The sequence below is a fragment of the Pholcus phalangioides genome, unplaced genomic scaffold (genome assembly GCF_987345545.1).
Source record: "Pholcus phalangioides strain wild (caught in Gottingen) unplaced genomic scaffold, Ppha-v1.0 ptg000017l_1, whole genome shotgun sequence".
NCBI classification, from domain to species: domain Eukaryota; kingdom Metazoa; phylum Arthropoda; class Arachnida; order Araneae; family Pholcidae; genus Pholcus; species Pholcus phalangioides.
Window position 1 is genome coordinate 43,479,859 of NW_028301610.1, and position 15,556 is coordinate 43,495,414.

At 36.3% G+C, this 15,556-nt stretch overlaps 1 long non-coding RNA gene across 3 annotated transcripts in view; it reads left to right on the plus strand.

The window, feature by feature from the left end:
- LOC149073490 (uncharacterized) overlaps positions 1 to 15,556 on the plus strand; it is a 179,223-nt gene that overhangs the window by 161,826 nt on the left and 1,841 nt on the right. For 2 of the 3 annotated variants that reach the window (XR_016194418.1, XR_016194416.1), the window contains one exon: positions 2,195 to 2,303. This is a non-coding gene — a long non-coding RNA (uncharacterized LOC149073490). Of the gene's footprint in view, positions 1 to 2,194; positions 2,304 to 2,442; positions 2,586 to 15,556 lie in introns of all 3 variants that reach the window. The other variant, XR_016194417.1, reaches the window with a different exon arrangement.

Here is a 15,556-nt window from a genome sequence, read left to right on the forward strand (position 1 = left end):
CTACGACCCAAAATTAAAAAGAAGTTCAACCAATTTTCAAATCGTCATGTATGCTTATTAAATATTTCATGCCAACCAAATTTTTGCTTTTCCACATTAGTGAAATAAGTGGATTTCTGCGTTAATTCGCAGTTTAGCTACATTAAATCCGGTGGGATTCCTCACGTTATAAACTTATTCCGATGAGTAAAGTATGGATAATTGTTTCTAAATAATTATTTATTCTTATATACAATTACCATTTAACTGCGATAGATATTTTTGAGGCACGAGAAATTGAAGTTTGAACGGTTAAGGTGGTGATAAAGCTGGTCATAATCGACGATGTATTTACAGAAATAAGAACAGGAATAAGATTTGTTAAATGTACTTAAGCAAAAAAAAACCTAACTGGATACCTATAAAAATCCATAAAATGAACTTTCATCTGCGTCCTATTGTTTTTGCAATATTAACATATAAAAAACCATATAATGTGTGTCATCATGTAATACGTGTACAGATTTTATAAAGATCTACTCAAGTAAAAAAAATTAGGGCTGGTGCGATTAAAATCAATTAATCGGGTTGGTTAATCGATCAATTGCTGATCATAGTTAAAACTTTTAGTTGGCTCAATTAATAGTTAATTAATCGATTAAATTCAGTTAATCGACTCGATCAATCCGATTAAAATTCGATTTTGATTTATATTGAAAGTTCCTAACTTTTTTTTTAAGATCCATTCGGCAAAACCGATTGGGTGTTTTCAAATTATATTCCTAGATGTAACATTTCGGAAAAATAACCATATTTATGTGATGAATGAATATATTTTGATAAAAGTCTTTGGCGTTGGGGGAAATAGAAGTCGATTCAACGAAAACTAGTGATGATTTCAGTTTTGAATCGGGTTTGATGGAAGTTTTAGAAGACACAAGACAAAAATTTGTTGTCTAGAATGTGAACAGCAGTTTTCGTATTCGGGAAACAGTTTTTGGGAGTGGTTTCCAGGGGAAAAAGTAACATTATCAAGATCGAAAGTAGTTTTGAAATCAGTGACTATAACCTAAAATAACTGATTTTCTGAAAAAGCAACAAGATCCTAGTGAAGAAGTTCCACGATATGACATAAATGTTCAGCATTAGCCTACTTCAAGCTTGCAACCATAATTTCTTGATCTATTCTAGTGTGTTCACATATAGCGAATAGGTGAATGAAATAAATAAAATATGTTTGTGTAGCATCAATTAACAAAAAGAAAGTAACAGTTTGTAAACAGTAATAGCACATTTAAGAATATTCGATTAAAATTTTATTAATCAATTAAATTTTTTTGATTAACCAGATAAAAATTTCAATCAATTTCCAGCCCTAAATAAAATGTATCTGTTTTCATCCACACTTATAATTAGACTTTTTATGAAATAACAATCATCAATACACAAAAGTGCTTCAAATTAGTTGATCAGGAATAAACTTATACACAAAAATATCCCCGTTTGATCTTCTCTGCTACTGAACTTCGCGTTCGGAATAAAGTAAAGTAAATTCTTTCAGAGCGGCTATCTGAGGAATTGCTGCATATTAAAGGTTTGAGGGCAGAAGAAGAAATATATGTATAAAGGAAGGAAAAAAAAACATATATATATTAAAGGAGAAGAAGAGTAAAAAAGCTGGAGAAAAATGGATTCTCATCGAGTTAAGGCGAAGTGTTTTCACCCTGACCCCAAAGCCTCTCTATCTGTCAGTTCCGTTTTCGGGTATTCCTATATCAGAAGTGAAGTGCCAAACGCAAGAAGAGGAGGATATTGGAAAATCGAATTGAACCTCCTCCTACGAAAATAATAATATTAAAAAAAAAGGGTTTTTTTTTTTTTCGCTTTAATTTTTCATCCGTCCTTCAGGAGTTTGCGACTCAATTTTGTTTAGTAAGCTCCTCTATTCCGTATGTGCGCCAGTCAGAAAATGCTTCTGAAAGTAGTCGAGATCTCAAGTTGTCATGAATTCATCCTTATATTTCAAAAGAAAAAGGACCCAAACCCTTCATCTCTCTTTCTCGGGCTCTAGAATGATTTCTTCACATATAGTCTACTACTTTCCCCTATCCCGTTTTTTTTTTTTTTACATACATATAATATTTTTCCTAATGCAGGTTCAAGAATATTTGAATGTGTTCTATACTTATATGGTTTTTTTCCAATTTTTTTTTAGAAAGTGGAATTTCTACAGATAGCACCATGATAGAATCTTCAATATATGAACGTAATACTTTTAGATGACGGACTCGAGTGAAGACGAATTTTTTTTCCTCTCCGAGTATGTGAGTATTGCCTGTACATTCTACTATTTGTGAAGATGTTACATATATCTATAACTTTCATATGTACAGTTCTTTCAATATATTTTGATTTACAGCAGCATCAATTTTTTTCTGTTTTCTCTGCTATTCAAATATACAGGGTGTCTCAGCATCAGGTTTACTAACTTCTAGGAGGGGCAGGTAACGCATAGACGACTCGGAATCACATAGCAATGCATGGTTGAAAATGCTTCCCTGATGCGGTACGGTACACAGACAAAACGAGAAGTCAAAGGAGACAATGTAAGTGAACACGCGTTTTAATAATAAATGTGCATCGAAAAAGTAACAGGTCAAAGGTGTACAAAGTGTTACCCACGAATTGTAAAGCAGGTCTCACATCTTTGGCGCATTGAATTTCAAACATTCCGGGTCATGTCTAGGACTTCCCTGCAATTCAGGCAACAAGTTCCGCAGCGTTGTCAACATGGGTGTCATTAGCGCGTCAGAAAAGCATTTCCGACCCAGCAATGCTATGTGATTCCTTGTCGCCTGTGTTTCTCAACCGCCGGGCCGCGGCCCGGTACTGGGCCGTGAATAGTTGACCGATTCATTTTTACCCATTTATGCCCCATTAGGCGTGCGTATGACCGGGCTTTCCACTCACATAACAGAAATCAACCGGGCCGCGGGCTTCCAAAGGTTGAGAACCACTGAGGTGTACCATACCTCTCCTAGAAGTTTGTAAACCTGATACTGAGACACGCTGTATATGAGAAGGTTAACATCAAAGTGGTTTAAGTCGATTTATCGATTATTCCTCATTTTGAAAAAAAAGTAGGCTTTGCTATAATTGTTGCAATAAAGTCGCACGTTAAAAATTTTGTGATTTTACAATCCAGAAGCGAACTATTGATGCTATGATTTAGTTCATTTTTTCAACAGTTTGGCACTACTAGATTTCATTTCCGGACTTGAGGGGTGTCACAGCCCTTGAATTAAATTTTTCAAAAATGACTTTTAAAAATATCTCTCGTCCATATCAAATGCAAAAAAATTTCGTGTCAATGTTTTCTTTCAAAATAAAAGAAAGAAGTAATGAATTATAGTGTTAATTTATACAACGAAAAGATACTTTGAACGCGATTTTCTCAGACTTTTCAGCTCATCCATAAGATTTAAAAAAAAACTACTGTGAGCGCCAAAAATTTGGTTAAATGTGAGGGCTGAACAAATCTCGAAAAAAAATCTAGGCGTGAAAAACTTTTACCCAGTGAAAAAAGTGTATAGTAGCCTAATGCTTTTTTTGAAACTTTTTCAGGGCATAGTGACCCACTTTCATGTTGGCACATATATTCTGCGATAAATTCCAAACATTTTATGCTGCTCTCAGCCTGCAATTTAGTAACTACGCAAAGAAAGTTTTAGGCACCAAATACCAATTTTTTAGTCACTAAGGTGACTTGGAACCTAGTATTTGTCCTGCTCTGAGAAATGTTTATTCAGCATGTGTTAGTAGAATGAATCTTTGATTTGGCAACTGACCAATGGGAAATACTTTTTTTTCAAAAATGTTGAATTCAGATTTTTTTGAAATTTGTATTTTTTTCAAACTTTAAAAATTCGTACGAATTATCAGATATTGAGGTTTATTACGGAAACACTTGTCAAATAATTTCTGCAAAATTTCAGAATTTTTGGAACTGTAGTGTTTTCTTAATCTTACGAATGAGATAGATAAAAAAATGCAATCCGAGAAATTCATGTTCAGTGTTTTCATGGGAAAAAATTGGTTTTTCCGTAAAATACGAGACGAGCCAACAAACATACCCAATAAATCGCTCCCGACACAATTTCCAGGATCCGTGCCCGATTACTTAGGTCGGGATTACAATATAAACGTTTGATAAAAAAGTTCTTTTGCAAAACTTGAAAAATGCAACCAACAAAGGTATCTCGAATTTTACCAATGAACATATTGGTTGGTTTTTTTTTTTCTTTCAAATTTTGTAAAAGATCTTTTATGAAACTTTTATAGTGTAATCCTGGCCTTAGACTATGACTAATTTTCTTGTAATGTTTGATTTTTTTAAGGAAAAATTTAAAAAGAGTAAATTAATACTTTCAAATATAGATCACAATTGAACGCATAAAAATTATTTAAATACATTTATTTAAGAAATAATTCGGGTATCCTAAGCAAAAATAACAGACTTCAAAGTGACTTTTACTAGTTTGGGGTGACCTAGTGGTACAGAGAGTAAGACGAGAGAAAGATTCTTATATCACTTGGCGTTTCCTTGGAAAGTCGTCTACTGACAGCTTTCTATCAACGAATGTTTTTCTGTTCCTTTTTCCTGCTTTTCCGGTTTTCCGGAATTCCCGTTTGTGCTTCTTTCCAACTACAAACCCCTTTTTTTCCCCCCTCTCTTTTGCCGTCTCTCTCTCTTTGTTTCTTTCCTCTTCTCAATCTTTAGAATGCTGCTTATCCATTAGCTCCGACCTGTGTTCGTCGAAGCGTACAGCATCCGATAAGAGGGCTTCCATCTCACCACTGCCCAACAACTTGGCTTTTGGCCGGCCCTTCGTCCACCCTATGTCTACATGCCCGTCAATAGCCATTCTAACGGAGAGACCGACGAATATTCTCTTCGGTGGCCTCTACACCATTCTTCCTCTTGTTTTTGACTTTCACCAGAAAAAGATGATTCCTCTTTTGTGGTCGGGTAGTTTGTCAACAAAATACAAAGGAAACGCCAAGATTTTGTAGCTTGAATAACTTTATTGTGTGTGACGCAAACTCGCGAATGATATTGTTTTCTTATTCGTTTGAATGACTGTGATTTGACGTTTTCTCACGTTTTTAGAGAAAACGCCCCCAAACTAGTAAAAGTCACTTTGAAGTTTGTCATTTGCTTCGGATACCCGAATTATTTCTTAAATAAATGTATTGGAATAATTTTTATGTGTTCAATTGTGATCTATATTTGGAAGTATTAATTTATTAATTTACTCTTTTTAAATTTTTCCTTAAAAAAAATCAAACATTACAAAATAACTAGTCATACTCTAAGGCCAGGATCACATTATAAAAGTTTCATAAAGGATCTTTTACAAAGTTTGAAAGCAAAAAACCAACCAATATATCTATTGGTGAAATTCGAGATACCTTTATTGGTTGCATTTTTAAAATTTTGCGAAAGAACTTTTATCAAACATTTATAGTTTAATCCCGGCATAAGTACCCGGTCTTTGATATGCAGCCGGACTTGGTAACTTCGATGCGCAAATGCGAGCCGGTGTCTCCTCGTTAAAAAAAAAGTCTCGCAGCAGAGAGCAACAGGCCTACACAACGTGCAGTATTCAATCACTAAGCTGGTTTTTCCCAGCACCTCCTAGAGATAGAAGGCCTCTGCACTGTTTGCCACATTTTGTAACACAGCATCCTATTTCGTTTCTTCTTATTTTGGCGTAGAATCTTCTTGATTTGCTCACAAATGCCGCATAGTGATTGGAAGTGGGACATAGAAATCGCCAATCTCTGAGCCCGAGATCATTTCTTTTCCTCACAACAAGAGGGAAAATGGACTACTTATTGACGTCATTTCTATCTCTAGGAGGTGCTGGTTATCCTGGTGGATATTTGAAAACGCTGATTGGTTAAGAACCTGAAATTCAGGTTTTTTTGACCAATCAGCGTTTTTACGCTGCGCGCGCTGTGGAAACCTGCTTCTAGGAAAACCTGGTTTTAGACTTCACTCATAGTTAGAAAAATTCACGGCAGATGCAGGGCCGTCTTAAGAGCATCGTGAGCTTCCTGACCAAGTGATTTTTCTGAGACCCTACCAGGCGAAAATCGATAATTTCAACCGGATTTTTCATTTTTGTGAGGCCCCTCTTTTCTCTTGAGGCTCCCGGGTCGTGCCTTAAGATGGCACTGGACAGATGGCAGCACTACATTGAACAAGAAAATTACACAGAATCAAACTTCACTGTAGGTTCACAACACACACGCACACATTCCGGCATCTACCAATTCTTTAGAAATTCTGTAGAGAATGCGTACAAGGTGCATGTGCAGCTAAGTAGCAGTTATAACGACCTCGGTTGTAACGACACCTCGGTAACGTTAATAATTGTTGAGAATAATGTTGAGGAACTTTGCTTGCAACGTCAATTAGAAAGCAACGACCTCGCATATAACGACAGAATTTCGTCGTTATTCCGTATTATTTATCATAATTAGGGTAATAATATGACACGTATACGGATAATTACGTAATTCGCACTTCTTGACTTTTTCACGGAATGAAGATAATTTATATAAGTTATAGATTATATATTATGGTAATTATGGTAACATTCCCAGATTACCTAAGTTTCAGTACATATTTATGGATATCACTTAAGCAGCCCGCGCCCCATTCCCAGATCAATCCAGTGGTTCACGATACATTTACAGATCACTTAAGGGGCGCTGTACCAGGCCACTGAAGTGGTTCGCGACACAGCGGTACATTATCACTCCGATTAAGTGGTTTACGGCACATTTACAGATGATTTAAGTTCCTCCCAACACAATTTCAGATCACTTAAGCACACACACAAACAGCCTGCGGCACAATTACATATCACTTAAGTAGCCCGCAACACGTTTTCAAACCAATGAAGTGTCCCGCACTTCCCGAAAAGGTTGAGCACCCTTGATCAACAGTTAAACACGGTTGTAACGACACCTCGGTAACAACGGCACTAGTTGAATAAAACATCACTAATCGGTGGTCCTGCTAATTCCCATAGAGAATAATGCTAACAAACCTCGCTTATAACGTCAATGAAAACGCAACGTCCTCGGATATGACGGCACTTTTGTGTGTCGTTATTCCGCATTATTTACCGCGTAATTGCGGTAATAATATGACACGTACACGGAACATATTGCGTAACTTTTCCATTCTTGACTTTTTTCATTTGTAAAGGCCCTTTCTTTTCAACGAAGTTCATTTTGAATCATAATTCTCACTAAAATCAGGTATGAAGTTAATTTGAATAATTTATAGATTATATTATGGTAATTATATGACTATAAATAACAATATTAATCTCACATATTCGCCATGTTTTCAGTGCCGTCTCAACACATGGGTCCACCCGGGCACGATCCTGAAGTGCAGAAAAAGGTCCTGTTGAAATTTAAATCTGGTCGAATTTTCGACAGCGAGTATGAAAATTGGGTAGCAAATATTTTTGCCCGTAGGTCTGTGACGCCATTAAGACGGCCCTAGCCGTGTTTTTTCCTTCCCCCCCCCCCGTGAAATACATTTTAAATCACTGCATACTTGCTATAGCACTGAATTTCTCACCAGTGGTGATTTATTAGAAATACGTGATTTGTCGGGAAATTTGAAATATTTTAGTGAGAATTGTGTGTGACGATGTCCTGTATTAATTATATCGATTTCTCGTATATTTCTGGATCAAATACGATCACCCGAATCATAAAGAAACAAAAACTTCATGCACAGTATATCCGATTGCCTCTTTTTATATTTCTCGTCAAAAACGGACTTAAAAAATGCCAACTTTTGTTTTAACGACACGTCGCGTTGCGTCGGTTATAACGAAAAACTCTTCGTGGAATCTTCGATGCCTTTTTTGACTTGAGTTTGACTGAGAATTCGATGAGAAAACAGCATTTTCAATGCAAATATGACATCGGTGAATCGGTCAATTATCCGTCCGTACTCCGGCTTACCTTTCCGCATTCTTATGCGCTTTTACCGTGCGATTGGGGTTATTAGTCAACGGTCGTAGTGTTGGTTTATGAGTTTGGATGCTTCGTGTTGAAAGTGTCGCCATCTATTATTGTTAAATATGTATTGTTTTCTTTTATTTCTTCCGCTGTAGCGAAATAGTAACTGCCTTTACGAGATACGTTCCGTGAAAAACTCGGTTATAAATAAGTATTTTATAATTCTTGCCTGCCAGGCCTTCTTTAAGCCGATATAATAGTCTTGAGGGCAGATCTCGGCGCAACACATTCTTCTCATTCCGCACACTGCAAGTGTGTTATAACTCGATTGTAACTTCGATAGAGAATAATTTTAAAACCTCTCTTTTAACGTCGAAGAAATGCAACGGTTTCATGATATAACGAATAGTTTTTTAGAATTTCCGCGCTCGATTTTGACGTGTTTTTCTGAGAAACTCTGAAAATATGAGCTAAACAAAGTGCTGGAATATATTTGGCTGTCTTTTTCTATTACATATATTCTATGTATTTATTTTTCTGTATTTGCATTGTCAATCATTCTTCATTTTCAGTCTATCGTACATCGGAATATTAGCAGAGTTATCAAAATCCATGGATTCTTATTGGAATGATTTCCAATTCGTAATGATCAAGATTCTCAACTTTATTTTATTCTTGTGTGTTTGGTACAGTACGCCTATGAATTTACATCGGAAAGGGGTACTGAAGAAATATTTCCTAAGAATTAGGATGGTAGGAAAAACAAAGTTGGAAGACCTTATTTACAGTAATATGTGCATTCATTATATTTTCAAGCTCTGCTGTGTCTTCGAAGAGACTGTTTGAATTCAGAACAGAACGTAACTAAAAAATTAAGCGAGGGTCACTCATGTGTGAATGTTAATTTTACTATAAATTCAGAGCTCAAAAAGATGTGGTCCGCATCTCTGCATACAAAGGTTCTCTATCGGGGGTGGTAGATTGTTTATTTCTATATTATCTATATATTTGGGTTAAATAAATACTTCATAATAGCTCTGTTTATATAATGTGTATATGAAATTAATATCTTAGAAAACCCAACCTCGGCTGTAACTGCAAAATTTTTTGATCTCTTAGACACAGATATAGCCAAGTCCAACTATATTAAAATGATATAGAAAACCAGCAAGCTCGCCAGGGCACATAACTCCGGATTGATCCTGCGTGAAGACTATTTTCAATTCTCCAAGTTTTGGTTACTCTCTAAATCACACAAAATCATTTAATGCAATATTTCTAAAACGAAAAAATATATCACCTTTTGAGGTGCTGAATAGTCCAGAAGCAGATCATACAGTAGTTTCTGGACAGTTCTCTTTAATAGTGTCCTATAAATTGGCATATTGAAAGAGAGACGCTCAGAAAAAATTTGGTGAGAAGTATGAGAGAGAGAGAGAGAGAGAGAGAGAGAGATCATATGACAAACTAATTTAGATTAATTCTGGTTCAATCTATGCATTCGTTATATTTTTTAGCTTTGTTGTTTCTCTGAATGGACTTATATGGAACACACTTCAGAGTCTACTTCAAGAAACAAGTCAAGGCTACTCATAATCGTCGTTTTCGCCACCATGCGTTTTTGTCTCTGTAATCGTGACCATCTCCTTGGAGTGGTACAGAATATTTATTGCTGCATTATTTATTGTGAAACACAATATCCGTAAAAAATTCATGATATTTTTCAAACTACTGTAGTATCTTAAAAACATCAACAACGATTGTAGAAGCAGAATTTCTCTCCTTTGAACGAGTTCGACTGAATTAAAATAATATAGGAAACCAGCAAGTTCGCTAGAGCGCATAACTCCCGGGATTGTAAAGACTATTTTCAACCCAAAGTTTTGATTACTTTCTGAAACAAAAGCATCATTTTATGCAATTTTTTCCCCTCCCTCATGTTCTAGAGAGAGAAGACATACAGGGAATCAGATCCAAGAAACACACGGACTGAAATCTCACTCGCAGGATATACAATAAGGCAACTTGAAGGTTGTTCTTTTGCTAGAGAAATATCGAGTCAGATTAAATTACAACTCCGGTAGTGTAAAGGATAGGTTGGATGGAATATCGAAATATTTCTGGTGCTTTGTAGTGTGTGTGTGTGTGTGTGTGTGTGGATATATTTCGCTGACTATGCACCAGCAGCAACAGCAGCAGTCTTTGCACGACAAGATCCAAAACGGAAATCGATCCTGAAGCTGTCTTCGATTCAGGAATCGCGTGCGTCGAAAAGATCGATTATTTCTGGTTCGTCTCCCTGCTTTTCTATGTTCCCTTTCATTCTCCCATTCTTTTCTCAACATGCCCGACTCCCACCTCTATTTTTATCTTCCCCATTCCGGAATTCTGGTTGCCTCTCCTACTACTACTTCTACTTCTTGCGATTTTTCTGTACCCTTCCTAACATGGCTCAACGGGAGATAGGCCCAGACACACATACAAGAAAAGATAAAAAAAAATATCATTTCTTCTTTTTTTTTTTTTAATGTATATGTATATGAAACAAAGATTTTTTTTATATGTGACAAAAGCAAGGAAGTGTGCAAGTTCCTCGCCAGTTTTGGGAATAAAATGAGATTTCTACACCATTTTAGGAATCTTTTTTTTTATCATGTTGAGGGAGAGAGAAACAAGAAATAAAAATGTAGGAGATATAGGCAACCTTATCACCAACATGAAGTCTGAAATAAAAAGGGTAATATGTTATACAACCCGTATCACGTGGAACATGAAATTTTAGTATGCATTTTGAGTTTTAGTGAACTGGAACATTATTCTTATTGAATGTATTGCATTCGTTTCGAAACATCTCATCATGGCCACTTTGAATTCCACTGATCTAACCTTAATCGAAAATCCGAAAACCTATTGCGACTATTACTAGGCAGCCTATACAAATACAATGCCACAACAGGCAAAATGCCCAACGAGGTGGCTGAGAAAAAGATGCCCATAAAAAATATGGGCTGCTCATAACATAGATATCTATCTATGGTCTTAGAGAAGGCCCTTGTAGGCTAATTTTCTCGATGAAATATGGTCAATCTCAGTCATGGTGAATTTTTTTTTCTCGGGAAGTGCATTTTTATTTCCTTCGATCTGCAGCAACCCGTTGTTCCCATTGTTTCACACATCGTTTCCACCCCACCGGTTTCACGGTGGTGGTCGACTGAAGTTGGTTTTCTTGGTTTCCAACTTCGGGGCGCGAATGCGAGCCGATCTATCCGTAAAAATCTCGACACAGAGAGCAACAGGCCTACAATGGTACAAATATTCCCTCATTAAACTTCACTCACAATTTCATACATAGATGGCAGCACTGAGTAATCAGAACATTTCATTTCTTTCCATACCGTGCACCGCCCAGGCTCTCTCGACCATTGTCAATTTTAGCTATTGCCCCGGATGAGCAGTGCCACCTTAACGCATGGGCCCACTCGGTCACGGCCCGGGGGCCTCAAGAGAAGAGGGGCCTCGGAAAAACGAGAAGTAGTTGAATTTTTCGAGAATTAGCCAGGTAGGTCCTCAGAAATATCACTTGGCCCGAGGGCCCACGGTACTCTTAAGACGGCCCTGCGGATGAGGGGAAGCTGGGCGGTGTCGGGTGCTTTATTATGCATATAAAATACATTACATGAATATAAACACATTATTTAAAAAAAGGGTATATACAGATTTAAATATTTCTATTATGCACAAAATTTCTATCGATGAGCTCTTATGATGTTAGTAATCAGACACAGCACTAGATACCCATTCAGACTATTATGTACACACACTTTGTTTCAGAATCTGGCACGAAGCTTTGCTGACAAAAGAATTGAATAGCTTTTCATTCGGTTAAAAGTGAGTTACCAAGTTTGCCTGCGGAGCGCCTGTGTCATCGTCGCGGACCAGAGGTTGCGAAACACTGTCTTAAACCAATTGACTCACTATTTTGAGTTATCTGAACCACATTTCTGCACCATTTTAGCATTTCTGTTCATCATGTTGAGGGAGAGAAAAGCAAGAAATAAAATGTTGGGATATAGGCAACCTTATCACTAACATGAAGTCCGAAATAATTCTATAGCACGTAGAACAGGAAATTTTAGTATGTATTTTAAGTTTTAGTGAACTTTTGAACATTGTTTTTATTCAATCTATTGCATTAGTTTTGGAGGGTCTCATCATGGTAACTTTGAATTCTACTGATCTCAGTCTTAATCGAAATCAGATAGCCTACTTTCTGCGATTATTACTAAGCAGCCCATCTAATGTCTTACGGAATGCCCTGACAGATGAACAAATAATTAGTGATGGCTCTCGATAAAATTACAAATTTGACTACACATGGGCACAAGTAGTGCATTTAAATTTCCCATCATTTTGGTTGCCTCAAATTTACAGGATAATATTTGCTGACTTACCAAGTATGTGTGTGTTAGAGCAGCCGAGCCTTCTGAGTTTACTGGGCCACATTTGGAGAAAAAAGTTGTTTTAGCAGCATCAACCGAACTGTTTTGGGCTACACTTCAAACGATACCTGATGAGAGACAAATATACTTCAAGGCAAAAAATAAAATTTCAAGTCAAGCAGAGCTGCTTCTCTTTGGTGGCAAGACACATTCCAAATGTAAGCCTGCTCACAAAACTACTTATTGATATACAGTTGATCGCGCCTATCAAAAACCGCAACTAAAAAACGTTATAAGCGGGAAACGTCTATAAGAATTGTAAGACAGTTTTTCACCGACCATAGCTATTTTATGCAGTTTTTTTTTTAATTTATTAACAAACACTACGGTACACAGAGATTTAATAGGAAGAAGTTATGTATTTGTTATTCCATTAAATATATGTATTAACCTGCATTATACGGGATGTAGTTTGTAGGGAAAAAACAAAAAATAAAAAAAAGAAATCTTACATTTTGATATTGATGTACAATGCATATTTGAACCTAGGATGGTGTTTAACGTGTTGGGAGGTAAATTGAATTTTTTTGCTGTTGTAACGCTCGAAAGCAAAGGGTTATCCTTATCATCTACAAATTTAAGAATTTATTTAATCCCCTACACACTTGGAGTTTTTCTTTTTTAACTTGCTCTGGAACATTCTGACTGTAACTTTGCTCGGCAAAATCTAACGATGTTACTCCTTCATTTTCCGAAATTTCAAAGGTTACGAAAGCATCGTATTGGCTGTTCTGTGAAGAATTAAATTCCAAGAAGTACAGTTGAGAAATCCAATTTTTCCTATCTGAAAAAGCCGCATTCAAATGCTACTTGATGCTGGCGTCTGAAAATCTGTCAAGTTATTTATGTTTTTTGTCCATCTCGCTCTTTTCCGGGTCATTTTGTATCAATAGATTCGGAGTCGGATGAGAAGACCCACCGCTTGATTCCTTTGTTATATGCAGTCGTCTATAACACCACTATGAGAAGGTTCGTTTTTTGGAAGAAGTCCTTTTTTTGGAATCGATCTTAATGCGGCAAATTTGAATAAGACCTCAAAGGAAAAAAATTAACCTCTTCTGAGAATTTTTTCTAGTTCTTATCTCAGTTACTAACCCTTGAAAATGAAAGAAACGTACTTTCAGTCGATTCTTTATGCCGAAAAACTAACTGGCTTCCAAAGAACCATAAAAGAGAAGTCCCACACACACCTCTAGTTTTCACATAATTGTTAATCACTAGCACACCAATAACCACCATTTTCGTTTCTGTACCTGTGAGAAAGGATGAAAAAGTGCGCTGTTTTCAAGGGAGGAAAAAGCCCGATGTGAATTTTTCGAACGCTGTAAGCGGGAACAGCCAAAATTTCAAACGTTGTACCTGGGAAAAGTTAACACAGTATCAATATAGGAAAAAAGTTAAATTCTCTCAAAAATTAGTCGTACTAAGCGGAAAAACATTCTAAGCGGGAACGTTATAAGCGGGATCGACTGTAATTAGCGGTAGGAATCGCTTCATAAAATTATAGTTAGGAGCAATATGCTTATTTTCCTACATGCCGCATAATTTCGAGAGCGCGAGATTTATCCAACATGTATTCTCTTACTAACCAAGCGTCTTATACAGGGTGGGTAAAAACTCTGTAGAAACTTTAAAAATTCATAAAACCGGAAAAATAACCGAAAGGAATTTCAAAGATAAATTATGGACATTCTAATGAATGATATGATATTCTTTCGAATTTTCCAAAGTAGGCACATACACGGCGAATTCGTAATAAATTCGTAAATAGTTTGAAAATTCATAAAAATTGAATGACTTAGTAGTATATTTGAATGCGGTTTGCTAAAAAACAGTTATTCCCACAAAGAGGGTTTTTTTTTGGTGCAGAAAAAATTAATTCAAATTTTTGTCGATAGATGTCACTGCAGGAAAGCAAATTGCTGGAAATATGCAAATCAGAGTCCTATGAAATGACGGGTGTCAATTAACAGTTTATTTCTGAATTTTCCTAGTACTCGCGCTTACATAAGGTTTTCATTGTGACATTGAGATTGGTGGATAAAGCACTATTAGTGAAGTTGTTTTACTTCAGCCACGAAAAAACGAAGCTGAAGCTCTACGAACGTTTCGGTCATAGAATAGATTGAAGAAAGTTTCAGGTTCAATCACTACTGCCGGAGTTTCGTGCAGTGCAATCTATCGACAAAAATTTGAATTAAACATAATTTTGTTCTTACAATTCCCCTTCGTCAGAATAACTTTTTCACAGACCGAATTCAACTTCAACAATTCCTTCAACGAATTTTTTAACTATTTACGTATTTACGGGACACCCTGTACTATAGTTATAACTTATGTAATAACTTGGTAGAAATATTTGAGAATATATAATCATCCAAAATCACATAAAATTACAGTTAATACAAACAGGTTTTTCACAGCTAGCTGTACCGTTTAAACGACCAAGATACGATCAAATTATTACCATGTACCACCATATGGTTATATATTCATTCGCCCTTCTTTCCCCTGGTAATATTTTATCTCAGTAGGCTCCTTTCAGTCATTTCATACACCGTTTTTCCTCTCTCCTCTGTGTTATTATGGCAAAAGGCCGTAGTTCCTTTCTATTCATCTGCGTTAACAGTTTTGTTCGGCCTATAAATTTAAGCGCTCCAGCCCAGGAAAATCACGATTCAATTTCACCTAAATAGACTCGCGAAGTGTTGTTCGTTGGCTTCTTTCTCGATAGAGGAGGAAAGAGAGGAGAGCTATGAAAACGAGCCTATATTTTCTGTGGTAAAACAGTTGTGGTAGCCGTTATGTGGCTATAAAGGAGGCAGTGGCCAATGATTCTTCGCCCAAAAAAAAAAAAAAAAAAAAAAAAAAACTCATAAAAGTTCACGCTCCCGGCGCCTGGATAGGGAATTTCCACATATTGTAGATTTTCAACAAATATTATAGATCAGCGTTCCTGCGAAAGCGTATATTTTATTCAAGATGATTTCATTGTGAATAAATTTCCGCTGCTGACTTGTGTC